Below are 14917 nucleotides of genomic sequence, written 5' to 3'. Positions count from 1 at the left end.
GAAGTGGAGGAGACGAGGATTTTGGATGAGCTAGATGCATGGTTCGGGCATCAGAGTCCTTGTCCAATTTGTTGGGTAGAGATAGGAGTTGGGCAGAGATAGGATCTGGGAGTAGACATTGAGCATGGTAGCCTAATGTTCTTGGCAGATATTTTTCCATCGCTCTAGCCATTCCACTTCATAGTTGCCCTAGAGTTCCTCAATGATCCCCAAGACGAGTGGGGTTGCACAATCCAGATTCATTGCTTTGGTTGCACGGGACTATAGGAAGACATTGTCCTACTCTAGATTTATTGATGCATTCTAGTCCTGACATCATCCACAAAGGCCAATTGTGCGAATTGACACATGTCTAGGTGCCCCTTTGTTGGAGCTACTCAAAGAGGGTGATATTGGCCTACTTGAGGTACTCCACCTGTGCCACTAAGTCCTCCTACTACTACCTTTTCAAGAATGTGATGAAGTTCAATGACTAGTGGGCCATCTCCTAGATGAATTTGGGGGGGGGGGGGGGGGGGGGGGGGGGGATGATGATGAGCTACTCGGACAAGTTGGTTGGGAGGGGCATGGCCACAAGGGAGGTGTTGTCTAGATTGGTAAGGGTAGAAGTGGTGACATGGAACTTGGTGTCATTAGTGGACTCCTCCTCTCTTGGGCATTTATGCCCCTTTGATTTGAGGAGAGTGAGTTTAGCAAAGAGGTTGGTGTCGCAGCTCAATTTCTTGGGGGATTGTGGCTAATGCAGTTCCTATGTTTGTGGATCATGCAATGCATGCTATGTGGTGGATCATCCTCTTTGAGGACTTGGTCTTTGCTGCTCTGTTGGGCGGGGTGCTCCTTCAATTTGAGCACCTGGGGCTTTCCCTAGTGTCCTTGGTGGGGTTGGGGTTGGGATCAGTCTCATAGCTTGTCTTTGGATATGACTATGAAGCTTCTACCACCTGAGAAGAGAGTAGGTCGGCATGATTAACAAGGGTGGGAGGGGATAAGAGCAGGGTGAAGTGTTGGCCATACATCACCTTAATAATTATCGCCTACTAGAGAGGCGCTTGGCCTGATGTGATCTAAGAGAACATGAACCCATGCAATAGGAGAATCAAGGGGGGAGAAGAAAAGAGCATCTACCTTCCTTGAGACACTAAAGACCTTAGCCTACAGGTAGAGGGCCTCAAGCAAAAATCTAAGGGTGTTGTGCTTACTCTTGTGATCATCGACCAGGTTTTTTAGATGATACTCCTTGTTGGTGATGGGGCTCGAGATTGCCTCCATGGTGGCGGTGGTGAGGGATGGTGGGTCTTGTTTGCCATTGGCAAGCAAGTGTAGCATTCTTTACACTCTTTTCATGGAGAGCTTGCATGTGTTGCTCTGAATTTGCATGATGGAGCTATTACTTAACTGCTCCAAGATGGATTGTGAGTTAGGGTGAGCAGGGGTAGAGCTCGATGGGAGGTTAACGAACTGGGTGAGCTAGAGGGACTCCAGCCATGCTTTAGTGTCAAAAAGTGCCATAGTACTGATGGGTGTAACCTCCTCAGTAGTAAGCTGAAATGCTACCATGGCAAAGAGAAGGAAAGGGTACAAGTCAATGAGAGGGCAAAAGAGGCAAAGAAGAGATGTGCACAAATTTGAGTGCAAAATGAGGGTGTCAAAGAAGACATTGTTTCTTAAGTGTTTGTGTGTTGGAGGGGAGAAGATGTCATCCAATGCATATGCACCACATCAATAGAAGAGACCATAAGAAAATATGATGAGGGTGGGTATTTCGAGAAGCCAGGGTGCCATCATTCATATTTGATAATGAATGGCTTTATAAATGAGTGTCACATCAACATAGGTGACATTTGATTTTAATGCTATTTTTTGAAGTGAAAAAAAGCCTGAGATGCCATAAAAGACCAAATTTTTATGCAAAATGAAATGGTTGTGGATTGATGAGTTGGAGTTTTCCTAGATGGAGTTCGATGCCATGAACCCAATGCAAGTCTCACTTTGTCGATTGGAGTTTGTTTGGGCCCCCATTTAATCCCTGCAAGGCTTCACATTATGAAGCAACTATGTGATCTGGGAGCCGAAAACTACATGACAAAGGCCAACTTTCTAGTTTTCAATGTCACAAAGTCAGTCGTCCAGACGGATCTCAAATCCAAGCTTTTTTGCCCCTCCGAAAGTGAAAAAACCACTCGGGGAAAGTGTGAAACCTCCAAAAGTGAACTAGGTGTTTTGAGTTTTAGGCTTAAGATTAATTAAGCTTTAGGATTTGAAAAGCCACATTTTCATGAAATGTTTGGGGGGGGGGGGGGGGGGGGGGTTTGTGGGGCACACATTGTTTTCTTCGGCACTCCCAAAACTTAATAACAAATGCCATTTTGCTACTAGGTGAAGATGAGGGAAATTCTGCGGGCAATGAGTTCTATGATTTCTTCATCCTCCATTATGAGAAACATATCAAAATTTGATGCATTCTACAAAAAGAACTAATTTTAGTATTTCTCTCTCCTCTCTCCTCTTGTGGTTTGTTCTCATGGATCAAGGTAAAAGAGAGCGGGGTGGATTGAGATGGATGTTTTTGGTCATGCAATGATGCGAGAGTGAGAAGGGATGTGAATCAAGGTTGGACGGATCATCAACGACTGTGGAAGAGCATCAGTAGGCCTCCAATTTCAAAAAACATGCATCATAATGCACGATTTTATGAGAAAAAAGTAGATTTCATCGTTTATGATAAATTGTTGTTTGAAATGGATAGCAATGCATGTATTTGATTGTCCATACTCTGATTGATCATTCATGTTAAACGAATCACAAAAAATCAGTCGTATAATAATTTTATGCTAAACAGCAAAACCCAAGACTATGCAATTTAAGGGAAAAATATGTGGTTCTTGGGTTTTTGGTGTGCATGTGTTGTTCCTATGGGTTGAAACATACAAAGAAAATCATTTTCCATGAGATCAATCAATCTAAACCAAAAAATCAGTACTTATCCATAATTTTCTATAAATAATTAGACAAATAAGAAAAATTGGAAAAAATAGATTTTTTGCATCAAAAAATAGGAAAAAATAATATTTATGTTTGTGAACGTATGATAGAGTTAAAGCATGTAGTTTCTCAGCCCTATCTTTTTGTTAGAGTGAGTTTTTATAGCTTTCAATAAAGAAAAATATATGAAAAACGATGCCTTAAACCTATCAACACCTGCAAAATCTTAACCAGTAGGGAGTAGGGGGTTGTTGAATGGATAAAGTACATTGAATTCTAATGTTTCATGATACATGTCATATAGGGCTCGTTGTTGTTTAAAATGAAAAGGGTCTAGTCGCTCTAAGCCAATGTCGAGCATGTTTTAGGTCTTGAACAGATGGTGTGTTTTCCAAGAGCCACTAATAAGTGGCAGTTCTAAAACCTTGGACAAAGAGGGACTTAAAATTTATAACCCTGTCCATTACAGATGCACTAAAGTATTTGTAAAATGGGGTTTGTCCAGGGTTTCAAACACTTGGCTTGCCCTATTCAAAATCTCTTAATAGACCTAATTAATTACGTAGAGGTTGAATCCTCTACAAAAAATGTTTTATGTAACATGGAAAGTAATCATTTAGTGGCTAGTCCGTCCTCTAGCATGATGGCATGGGTCGAGGTTCTCCTTGGTGCAGTCTCTTTTCACAAAACATTGTGCACAACCATCCATCAACCTAGAGGATATGTACCAAACAGGTTGGAACTTGTGGCAGTCATGGCATCGGCCAACAATCGTGCTAAAGTCGTCATGCCATGGAAAAATATTGGCATACAATGGAATTTAATTGTGGCTAAAACGTCCCATGTGGTGGGTCACCATGCTAAAATATTAGACCTTACAAGGACATTGGAAGCCTTAGTTGTTAAGGGAAAGCCATTGCTCAAAAGACCCAACCCTCAAGCTCTAAATAATGTTGATATAGCTACTTTAGATGAGGAGTAAAAGCTTATGCATAAATCCATTATGGAATGGCCTCTAAATGGGCAAGGTACGGAATATCCTCTAATAAAGGATCAGAATGATATGCTAAAAGTCATATGACTCCCTAGACCACTCTATGAGTTAGTAGAAAGGGAAGTCATGGAGCAAGAAACCTTCCTACACTGATAAAGATGAAAAAGTGATCTATGTTTTTTGGCCAAGAGGGCCACTTTGTTGGTTGTAAAATGTTATAATCCTTTAGGCCAAGATGGCCATATGTCTGTTTGGTGTGGGTACATTTAATGGTTTTTTGTTTTTAGTGACTGCATCTGACAAGTTTGACCATGTGCTCAGAGGGAGCCTTTGCCACGTGAGAGCTTCTTGTGGCCATTCCAGGTGCTGTCGTCGCCTTTCCGAGTTTTTTCCTTAAGCTGACAATGCTATATGTGTATTTGGGGCTTATTTTCTTTTCACTTGTTAGGGACCGAAAATCAAGGCATGAAGTCCTAGGGTTAGTTTAGGCATATTTGGGGGAGGTTCGAGTAGTTGTCTATACCTCTTGTCAAGACATTGTCAGCATATTTCTATTTGTTGTCCTAGTGACCATGTCCTTCATGCTTACTAGGCAGTTGTTCTAGGAGTCCTTGCTAGTGTGAGGCAATTAGAGAAGCTTGCCAAAGTATAAATAAGAGGAAAATCTAAATATATTTGAAATATATAAAAATATAGAGGTGTGTAAAAAGGGGTTCTAATCCCTCAAAAAAGAAAAGAGAAGAAAACAAAAAAAAAACTAAAAGCAAGTGATTATTGCCTTGCGAATGTTTGGTAGGTTCCTGGGGATGAGTTAGACCTAGGGCCGATGTCTTATCTTCCTAGGGGTAGCAACTAGCCAAAAAAAGAAGGTTGGAGTGAAAATAAAAGTGACCAAAAAAGAAAAGGATTAAGTGCCGCCTCACGAGAGCTTGGTAAGTTCTTGGGTATTGAATCAGAACCTAAGGCCAATGCCCTGTTCTCCTTGGGTCACTCTACACTTACCTCTCTCCTTTTTACACGCCCGATTATGGAAATTTTGAAAGTAGATGTGTTAAAAGGAAATATCTGATGACCAAGCTATAGGAGTCCTTGCCTAGTAGGAGCTCCTAGTCCAATTGTCCTTAGTTGGGTAAGTAGTTCAGGCCACCACTATGATGGCCTCTTTGATAGTTCTTTTATCTAGTCTGTATTGGAGGAGTTGGTTAGCAACTTGCTCTGGATTTCTATCAAATTATACTGGGCCTATCCCTTGTGGATCTTTATGCCGCCTTGATTTTGTCAGGGGGTAGGGTGAGAGCTGTATTTGTATTTTGTTGTGTATTATTTTTTGGGGCAGCTTGATGCTTTTTATGGTTGTTGTTTGTGTAGATCATCTCATAGGATTCGATGGGCTGAGCTGCCCTATCTCGTGGTCACCAATGAGAGTAGATTTTAGAGGCCATTTTGTGAAGCAAAAAAAGCTCGAGAGACCGTAAAATACCAATTTTTTATGCAAAATGAAACAATTGTGGATTGACGAGCTAGAGTTTTCCTAGATGGAGCTCGATGTCAAGAATCCAACGCGAGTCTCAATTCATCAATCGGAGTTCATTTGGCCCCCTATTTAATCCTCGCAAGGTTTCACGTTATGAAGCAGCTATGTGATTGAGGAGCCAAAAAGTGCATGACAATGGCGAGGTTTATAGATTTCAACATCATGAAGCCAATCGTCAAGGCGATCCTCGAATCGAAGCTCATTTGCCCTTCGAAAGCAAAAAAACCACTTGGCCAAAGTGTGAAACCTCCAAAAGTGAACTAGATGTTTTGAGTTTTAAGCTTAAGCTTAATTAAGCTTTAGGATTTGAAAACCAACACTTTCATGAAATGTGGGAAGGAGGGGGTGTCTTGTTTTCAGTGCCCCCAAAAATCAATTAAAAATACCATTTTGGTGCTAGTGGAAATGAGGAAAATGCTCCGGGTAATGAGTTCTCTGATTTCTTCACCCTCCATCACGAGAAATAGATCAAACGTTGACACATTCTATAGAAAGATCTGATTTTAGTCTTTCTCTCTCCTCTCTCCTTTCTCCTCTTGTGGTTTGTTCTCATGGATCAAGGTAAAAGAGAGGGAGGTGGGTTGAGATGGACGTTTTTGTTCGTGCAATGATGTGGGAGTGAGAAGGGATGTGAATCAAGGTTGGACAGATCATTAATAGCTATGGAAGCGCATTAGTGGCCCTCCAATTTCAAAAAACACGCATCATAATGCGCAGTTTTATAAGAAAAATGTAGTTATCATCGTTTTATAATAAATTATTATTTGAAATGGTTAAAAATACTTGTATTTGATTGCCCATGCTCTAATTGATCGATCATATTGAAGGAATTACAAAAAATCAAGTGTATAATAATTTTATGCTAAACACGCAAAACCTGAGACTATGAGGTTTAAAATGAAAATATGCGGTTCTTGGGTTTTTGGTGTCCATGTGCTATTCATATGGATTGAAACATACCAAGAAAGTATTTCCATGAGATTAATCAATCAAAACCAAAAAATCAATAATTACTATTAATTTTCTATAAATAATTAGGAAAAAATAAGAAAAATGAGAAAAATAAGTTTTTTGCATCAAAAAATAAGAAAAAATAATATTTATATTTATGAACATATGATAGAGTTGAAGCATGAGTTTTAGCCTTAGTTCATCCATACCTCTTTGTTAGATTGAGTTTTTATCGCTTTCAATAAAGAAAAATACAAAAAAAACATGCCTTAGACCTATCAATGCATGCAAAATCTTAACCGGTAGGGAATAGGGGGTTGTTGAGTGGATAGAGTACATTGAATTTTGATGTTTCATGATGCATGTCATTTAGGGTTTGTTGTTGTTTAAAATTAAAAGGGTCTAGTAGCACAAGAAAACTCGGTACTAGACCTAAGCAATGAAGCACTATCGTATTAGAAGAAAAGCATGAAAAGAATTGTATTCGCACTTTCACATTGCTAATTTTTAAGAAATAAATTTGTTTGAGCACAATGGTCATATACACTTGCATTGATGCACCATATGGTATCATATCATGTGTTTGTATGAGTGATGACCTATGCTGAGTGTGAGGTGTCCTAAGCCGTAGGGTTAGATATTCGATTCCTTGGGGGTTATTCTGTGAGGTTTATCTATTATCTCCTGGATCTTTTAATCAAAATAGTAGAGTTTGTTTTGAATGTCTTTTATGTTCACGGTGCATCTTGGGGTCAATCCTCGAGGTGTAGGAGAGCCGTAGTGGAGCCACGGTGATCAACCAAGGGGGTGCTCCCTTTGTGTGTGCTATGTGGTGTATAACACCAGTATGTTCAGGGACTCCCTCTTAGGAGTGGGGAAAGAATTATTCGTTGGACTACAAAATCACATAAACACAAAGTTCTTAGATGCTCCTGGCCGCCACAAGGCCGTGGGGTGGTTTTAGATGAGCAGTAGAGGCTTCATCTTGTGCCTTATGTTGGAAGAGAGGGAGAGAGGCTGGCAGAGTGGAGCAGAAGATGAGCCTCAACTCATTGTTATTCTTCCATTATTATTCCATCATACTCACTGAAAGAGACTTACACACATAGGTACAACTAACCAAGACTAACTGTGGTTGTTGAGTCACTGACTACACCAACTTATTGAATGTCACACACATGTATAGATGTATCCAGGTCACACACATAAAGATAGACTGAATGAAGAGTAATGGGAGCTTGATATTCTAGATTCCCTAGAGGCAGAGAAGGATCCTGGCACTCAAATGATCAATCCAGCACGGACAAGGATTGTCATTATTGCGGTAGATATGGGCATATAGCCAAAGATTGTCATAAGAAGTAGACCGACATGAAAGCCAAGGGTAGATAGCATGGAAATTATGCTTCATCTAGCAGAGTTCCTAATGAAGATCAGGGTGACACATTGTCTGCCATGTAGCATGTGTCTAAGAATGCACCTAGGCTTAACAGAGATGAGAGATGGTACATTGATTCAGGGGCTTCAAATCATATGACACCCCATGGAGAATGGTTTGATGAGATGGTTGTAGGTTTGCATGGACATGTTTGTACTGGGGATGACACCCAGCATACTATTCAACATAAAGGAGTTGTACCTTTGTTGATGCCTGATGGCAAGAAAAAGAGCCTGCATGATATAGTACATGTACCTACAATAACCAAGAATCTTTTGTCAATTAGACAGATGGCAAAACAGCATCTGCATGTGAGATTTAATAGAGATGGATGCTTTTTTGAAGAATATGGTAATGGTTGCGAATTGATTGCTACAGGCCGAAGAGATGTCAGAATGTTTACTCTTGATGCGTCAATTCTAGAATTGAAAGCAGCCATGTTTGCACATGGTGGTGGTGCTATATGAGATGTTGAGATATGGCATAAGCGGATTGACCATGTGAATGTACAAAAGCTAAAATCTATGCAATAGAAGGAGATTGTGCTTGGACTTGCCTAAGTTCAAGTATCATGACTTTGGACATGTATGTGATGCATGTCAGTTTGGAAAGCAAACACGGTTTCCATTTATGAGACATATACGGAATAGCTCATGACCCTTGCACTTGGTACATTCAAATGTATGGGGTCCATCTCATAATGCTTCATTTGGTGGTGCTCGTTACTATGTATCCTTCGTTGATGATTTCAGCAGTTACACTTGGCTTTACATACTGAAGCATAAGGATGATGTGTTTGATGCATTCAAGGACTTCAAAAAGCATGCTGAAAATGAGTTGAGCTGTAAAATTTCATGTCATAGATCAGATGGAGGTGGAGAATATGTCTCTAATTACTTTTATAGGTACCTTGCTAAATATGGGATCAAAAGGCAGTTAACTTGCAGCTATACACAGCAGCAAAATGGTGTAGCAGAAAGGAAAAATAGGGTACTGAGGGAATCAGCAAGAGCTATGCTGAATGAGAAGAATTTGCCAAATGGTTATGGGGTTGAAGCAGTAGTGACTGATGTCTATGTGTTGAATAGAACCCGTATAGTAGGGATTCATGATGTAACTCCATATGAGAGGTTGTAAGGTCATAAACCTAATATTTCACACTTGAAGGTATTTGGAAACATTGCAAATGTGCATGTTCCTGATGAAAAGAGGAAGAAATTGGATCCTAAAGCTGTCAAGAGTGTGTTCCTTGGTTATGCACAAGACCGAAAAGCTTACAAGTGTTATGTACCATCTACACATGAGACATTGATTAGCAGATATGTTGTTTTTGATGAGCTGGCATCGTGGTATGGTAATCCTATTGTAGTGGCTACTGATGGGTCAGCCAACACTAGTAATGTGGAAAATACACCTACAATGAGTACATCTATGAGTGGTCCTACAAGTGATGGATCACCTACATTAAGTCCTTGGTCATGACGCTTATGGAGTCGTACTCCTATGTCCATTGACACGAATATGTCAGTGAGGGGGAGATTGAATAAGGGAAAAGAAAAGATGCTTGAGGATGTGACAGGTCTACTTACTGCTGCAGGTTATGAGTCGTCCAACAGTGATAGCTTGGATAGTGAGTTGGGCATTCCATCTGTTATGATGCCTGGAGCAAGGCAGAGTCGTTATGTACCGCCTCATGAGAGACAAGCTCAGAGTGAGCCACAGTTATGGAGATCTGAGAGAGTTGGAAAACCAGTTGATAGGTTTACATACAATGGTTATTCAGCCCGCCATTATGCATATGTGGCTAGTGTGACAAGTTACAAAGAACCTAGAAAGTTTGATGATGCAGTTACAGATAATAACTGGTGTGCTGCCATGGATGAGGAGTATGCAGCCCTGGCTGAAAATGAGATATGGGAATTGGTTGAGTTGCCTGAAAGCAAAGTCCCCATTGATTGCAAATGGGTGTACAAGGTTAAGTGCAAGTCAAATGGTTCGTTAGAATGCTATAAGGCCAAGTTGGTTGCAAAAGGGTATGTGCAATAGTATGGCCTTGACTATGAGGAGACTTTCAGTCCGGTGGCTAAAATGGCAACAATCGGAACGGTCATTGCTTTGGGAGCATGTAAAGGATGGAAATTATGGCAAATGGATGTTAAGAATGCTTTTTGAACAGTGACTTGGTTGAGGAAGTATATATGGAGTAGCCTGAAGGCTATGTTCACTCGGACTTTCCTACACATGTATGTAAGCTGAAAAAGGCTATATATGGACTGAAACAAGCACCTAGAGCATGGAATGCTCAGATTAGCACTTATTTACAGCAACATGGATTTAGATTGGGTGATGCAGATTACAATCTATTCATGAAGAAGACAGATCATGGATATATGTTTCTAGTGGTTTATGTAGATGATCTTATCATCACTGGAGATGATGAAGAGGGAATTGTTGAAATTAAATCATGTTTACTGGCTGAAATCAAAGTCAAAGACCTTGGTGAGCTAAAGTATGTTCTTGGTACTGAGGTAGTCTCTACACCTCGAGGTATATGGCTACTACAGAAGCAGCATGCTCATGACATGTTACAGAAGTATGGTATGGCTGAATGCAAGCCTATGGAGACACCTCTTGATCAAAATGTCAAGCTGCAGATTGATGTTGGGAATGGCATAGAGAATGTGACCATGTATTGACAGATGGTGGGCAGCTTGATATACTTGACTATTACTCACCGTCCTGACTTATGTTATGCAGTGGGGCTGATTAATCAGTTTCATGCAGAAGCCACGCAAACCACATTTAGATGCAGTCAGGAGGATTATGAGATATGTAAAGGGTACTACAAATTATGGGTTGTTTTATGCATATGGAAAATCCCTTGATTTGATAGGGTTTACTGATGCTGATTGGGCTGGTTGTGCCTATGACAGGAGGTCAACCAGTGGTTATGCATTTGGATCGGGTAGCAGTATGATCAATTGGTAGAGTAAGAAACAACCTACTATTGCATTGTCTAGTACAGAAGCTAAGTACAGAGGAGCTGCCTTAGCAGCTTTGCAAAGCAGTTTGGTTGATAAAACTGCTGAAAGACTTGGGAATACAACTGGAAAGCAGAGTGAGATTGCATTGTGATAACCTCAGTAGTGTTATGTTGGCTAGCAATCCTGTCTACCATGCTAGGTCCAAACATATTGAGGTTCACTACCATTTCATCAGAGAAATGGTTCTTATAAGGCGGCAAATTGACTTATGCATGTGAAGATTGTTACCAAGTCTCTTGGTAAAGAAAAGCTCATATACTTCAGACAACTACTTGGAATTTATCAGATGGTTTGAGCTTGAGGGGGAATATTAGAATATCAAGCTCTTGTTACTCTTTAGTCAATCTATCTTTATGTGTGTGACCGACATTAGCTGGATACAATTGTACATGTGTGTGGCATTCAATAAGTCGGTGTAGTCGGTGACTCAACCAGAGTTAGTCTTGGTTAGTCATACCTATGTGTGTAAGTCTCTTTCAATGAGTATGATGGAAGAATAATGGAAGAAGAACAACAATGAGGTGAGGCTCATCTTCTGCTCCACTCTGTCTCTCTTCCTCTCTTCCAACACCTTAGAGCTAGTGTCAAGCCCATTTTAGGTCTCGACAATAGGTGGAGATTGCGAAGAACCATTCGATATGGAGAAAGGTGACCGGTGGTCATGGACTGCCAAGATCCAATGGGGAACCAAACACAAGTGAATCTGCTATGATGAAAAATAGGCATTAGAGGCTGTCAGCATGATAGTGGCACAGTCAAAATCCATTGACAAGCTTTAACAGTAGCTTGCCCTATAAAACTGTCAAATAGAATGAATTAGTACTTGAATCATGAAAAACCCAAAAAGAACCACTCCATCAAAATTTGAGCTTGTTGGGAAGTTTTCCCATTTGAGTCTTAAAGACTAGGATGAGTTGGCCCTTTTGGAATAGTGGTTTCTTGGATAGCCATTCAACTTGGTATTTTTGTCAAGCTTGGACCTTAGAAAAAATGTACGTGCTATCAATCTGGTCTTCTTCTAATTTGGCTATGAATTCCATTTAGAATTGTATGGATTCCTTCAGAACAAGTCAGTCTTGTACCACCAGTCAGAAACTCGAGACTACAAACTTTAGGGGAGTAATGGCTTCCAAGCCAAATGCTAGCTTTTATAGAGTCATGCCAATGGCTACTTTGAAGGACATTTGGAAAGCCCTTAATGCTTTGGGAAGCCTAGTGTCCCAATCTTTTCTATTTTGATATATCAATTTGGTTAAGATTTTACACAAGACCTTGATGGTGGACTCATCTAAATCATTAGCCTATGGGTAGTAGGGAGAGGATTTTTTATGTAAAGTTAGAAAGAATGATGTGAGCTCCTTGATTATCTTAGTTATGAAATGGATACCTCTTTTTTTAATAAGTTCAATCAGAGTGCCATGTTGGGTGAAGATGCCCTTAAAGTTGCCATATTGTCCAATAGGGCCCATGCTTCGGCTCATTTGGTGCAATAATCTATTATTTTCATAGGATGTACTTGTTTCGTATATACGCCACAGCTGGAGAGATGGGATTGATGAAGTCGAGTCCCCACTTCTAGAAAGGTTCCAAAGGCGAGATTGGCCGGAGCAGCAAGTAGTCTCTGGCTCTAGGTTGATCGAGTCTTTGACAAGATTCATAGTGCTAGACCCAGCTGTGGACATCACCATGCATAGTTGGCAACCATAATCCAGCTTGTTGGATTTCGCAGGTTGTCACTTCAATAGCAAAGTGATTACCAACAATTCCTTGATGACCTTCCTCTAGGACAATAGGTTGCTCCATAAGGCTTCTTGCGACTCACAATACTAAGGCCTCTAAGGAAAATTCTAATGCCAAAGCCTCTAAGGATTTAGTAGAGGCCCTTTTATTTGCATGTAGGTCTTTCATCCATTTTTAGTGTTTTAAGGCCTTAAGGCCTTTACTTCAAAAGATCATGTCATTCATTCAAAAGCATTATGGCCCAATGGTCATCATTCAAGATGATAGTTTATGCATGAGTCATTGTGGTTCAGGTAGTCAAGACAAAGCTGCTAGAGAGGCAAGATCGAGGATGGAGAGGAAGGAAGCACAAAGGTACAAATTCTTGAAAACCCCCAACTTCTCAAACCCCTTGCTTCTGACTCACAAATGGGCCCTTTGCACATCCCATAGAGTATTAAACAAAGACCGAGATTTTAGATTTTTTAATGGGTTTTCTTATCTATGGTTCATTCCTAAGGTTGCATTAACTCCCTAATCTACTTCAAATAAAAAACTTCAACTAAAATTCTTCAAATTTCTCCTACTCCATCTATTGTCCTAACCTCGTTTCAAGCTCTACTTCTAATCTGTTTCAAATCCCATGATCTGACTTCATTTCAGAGTAGTGCTTCTATTCCGATGTCTGATGAAGAGAATGTATGTTGCCACAAATGATTTTGTTGTGTCTTGGCAATGGAACCAAATAGTTTAAGCTTTCACAAGCTCGACCATTGGACTTGACAGAGTGCTTGTTGTTTCAAGTGTTTCATCCAATTTGGCAATAGCTACCTCTTACATAGTGAGATGCATCCTCTAAACATTGATCTATCCATTTTTTTTCCAAATGGAAAAAAAGAAAGAATAAATAAACCGACAAGGGTGTAATGAACTCACTACCTTACCTTCTTCTCAATGCCGTGAAGAGATGAATCAATGGTGGCTCCACAATCTGTGCAATGGTACTCAATCTGCAACCTCTACTCCATATTAGCTCCCAATCTAGTCTACAAGAAATTGATGCACGAGAGGAAATGCGAAGAAGAAAAATCGATCTCTCCTCCAATTGGCCTCTCATGAGAAGGGGAAGAAGAGAAGAGTGCGACTAAGGAAGGAAGGAGCTTGACCTCTCAAGTCCCTCACTCTCTTCATCACTCTCACACTCACACTCTCCCTCTCTCAAGATGAAGCACATGCAAATAAAATAGAAGCAACAAGAAGAATCATGCTCTCCAGTTTGCACACCACAAGAATGAGCTTATCCTTTCACTTTTCGATTTTAATACATGGGGTTTGGAGTTTGGGCTTTCACTTAAGTTGGGAACCCATCTCTCCTAGTTGGCTCTTGGCCGACTTTTCCTAGTTTATGTGTACATATTAGATTATACAAACCCTCATAAAAGTGAATGGAAACTAGCGCTTATGCCCTTACCGAGCTACATGTCTTTCTACCTAGCAAAAAATATTACAACTTACATGGGTGCTACACTTGGCTTTCAAAATAATATTACAATTAATTGTATGATTGGGATCTTTGATTGAAAATGATATGCCTTGCACCCTTCACTTGATTTGCACTTCCCTTTACTTTTTCTACCTTTATGTGTTTTTGTCAATGTGCTTTGCTATCCTACTACCTTCCATCCCTACAATTAACACCCCATCAAAGCCACATCCATTAAAGGAAAATTACACTGCAAGCTATATTCCCCTCTTATCACCAATAACAAGTCATAGGTATGGTGCAAGCTAAAGCATACCACCTTTGACGTTGAGGAGGGGGTAAATGTTAATAAAAAATAACAAAGAGTGGGTGGGAAAAGCAAAGAACGAATCAGGGTGGTTTGAGGGTTGAGCTCATCCCATGCAAATTATAACTTATTTTATAGAATTGTTAGCCTATAGTAGACATGAGCTGTCATGGGCATGGAACTTTGGTTCATAAGACTAGGGAAGGTTGATTAATGTCAAGAATGTCTACATAAATCAAAAGAAAGTCCAGTTTTAGGCCAAAAAGAAGGTTAGGGTGCTCAACCCAAGCCTATATATAAAAGCCAAAAAATTAATTGGAAAAGCTCATCCTTGTGGTGTGCAATCTTGACATCTCTCTTCTTCTTATTTCTACTCCAAATACATGTGTTTCATATTAAGAATGAGAAAGAGTCAAAGTGTGAGAGTGAGGTACTTGGAAAGTGAAGCTTCTCTCTTACTTGGCA

The sequence above is a fragment of the Lygodium microphyllum genome, chromosome 22 (assembly GCF_053477565.2).
Source record: "Lygodium microphyllum isolate KBCC chromosome 22, Lygodium_microphyllum_v1.1.10, whole genome shotgun sequence".
In the NCBI taxonomy this organism is placed as follows: Eukaryota; Viridiplantae; Streptophyta; class Polypodiopsida; order Schizaeales; family Lygodiaceae; genus Lygodium; species Lygodium microphyllum.
Note: the sequence above shows the minus strand (reverse complement) of the source record.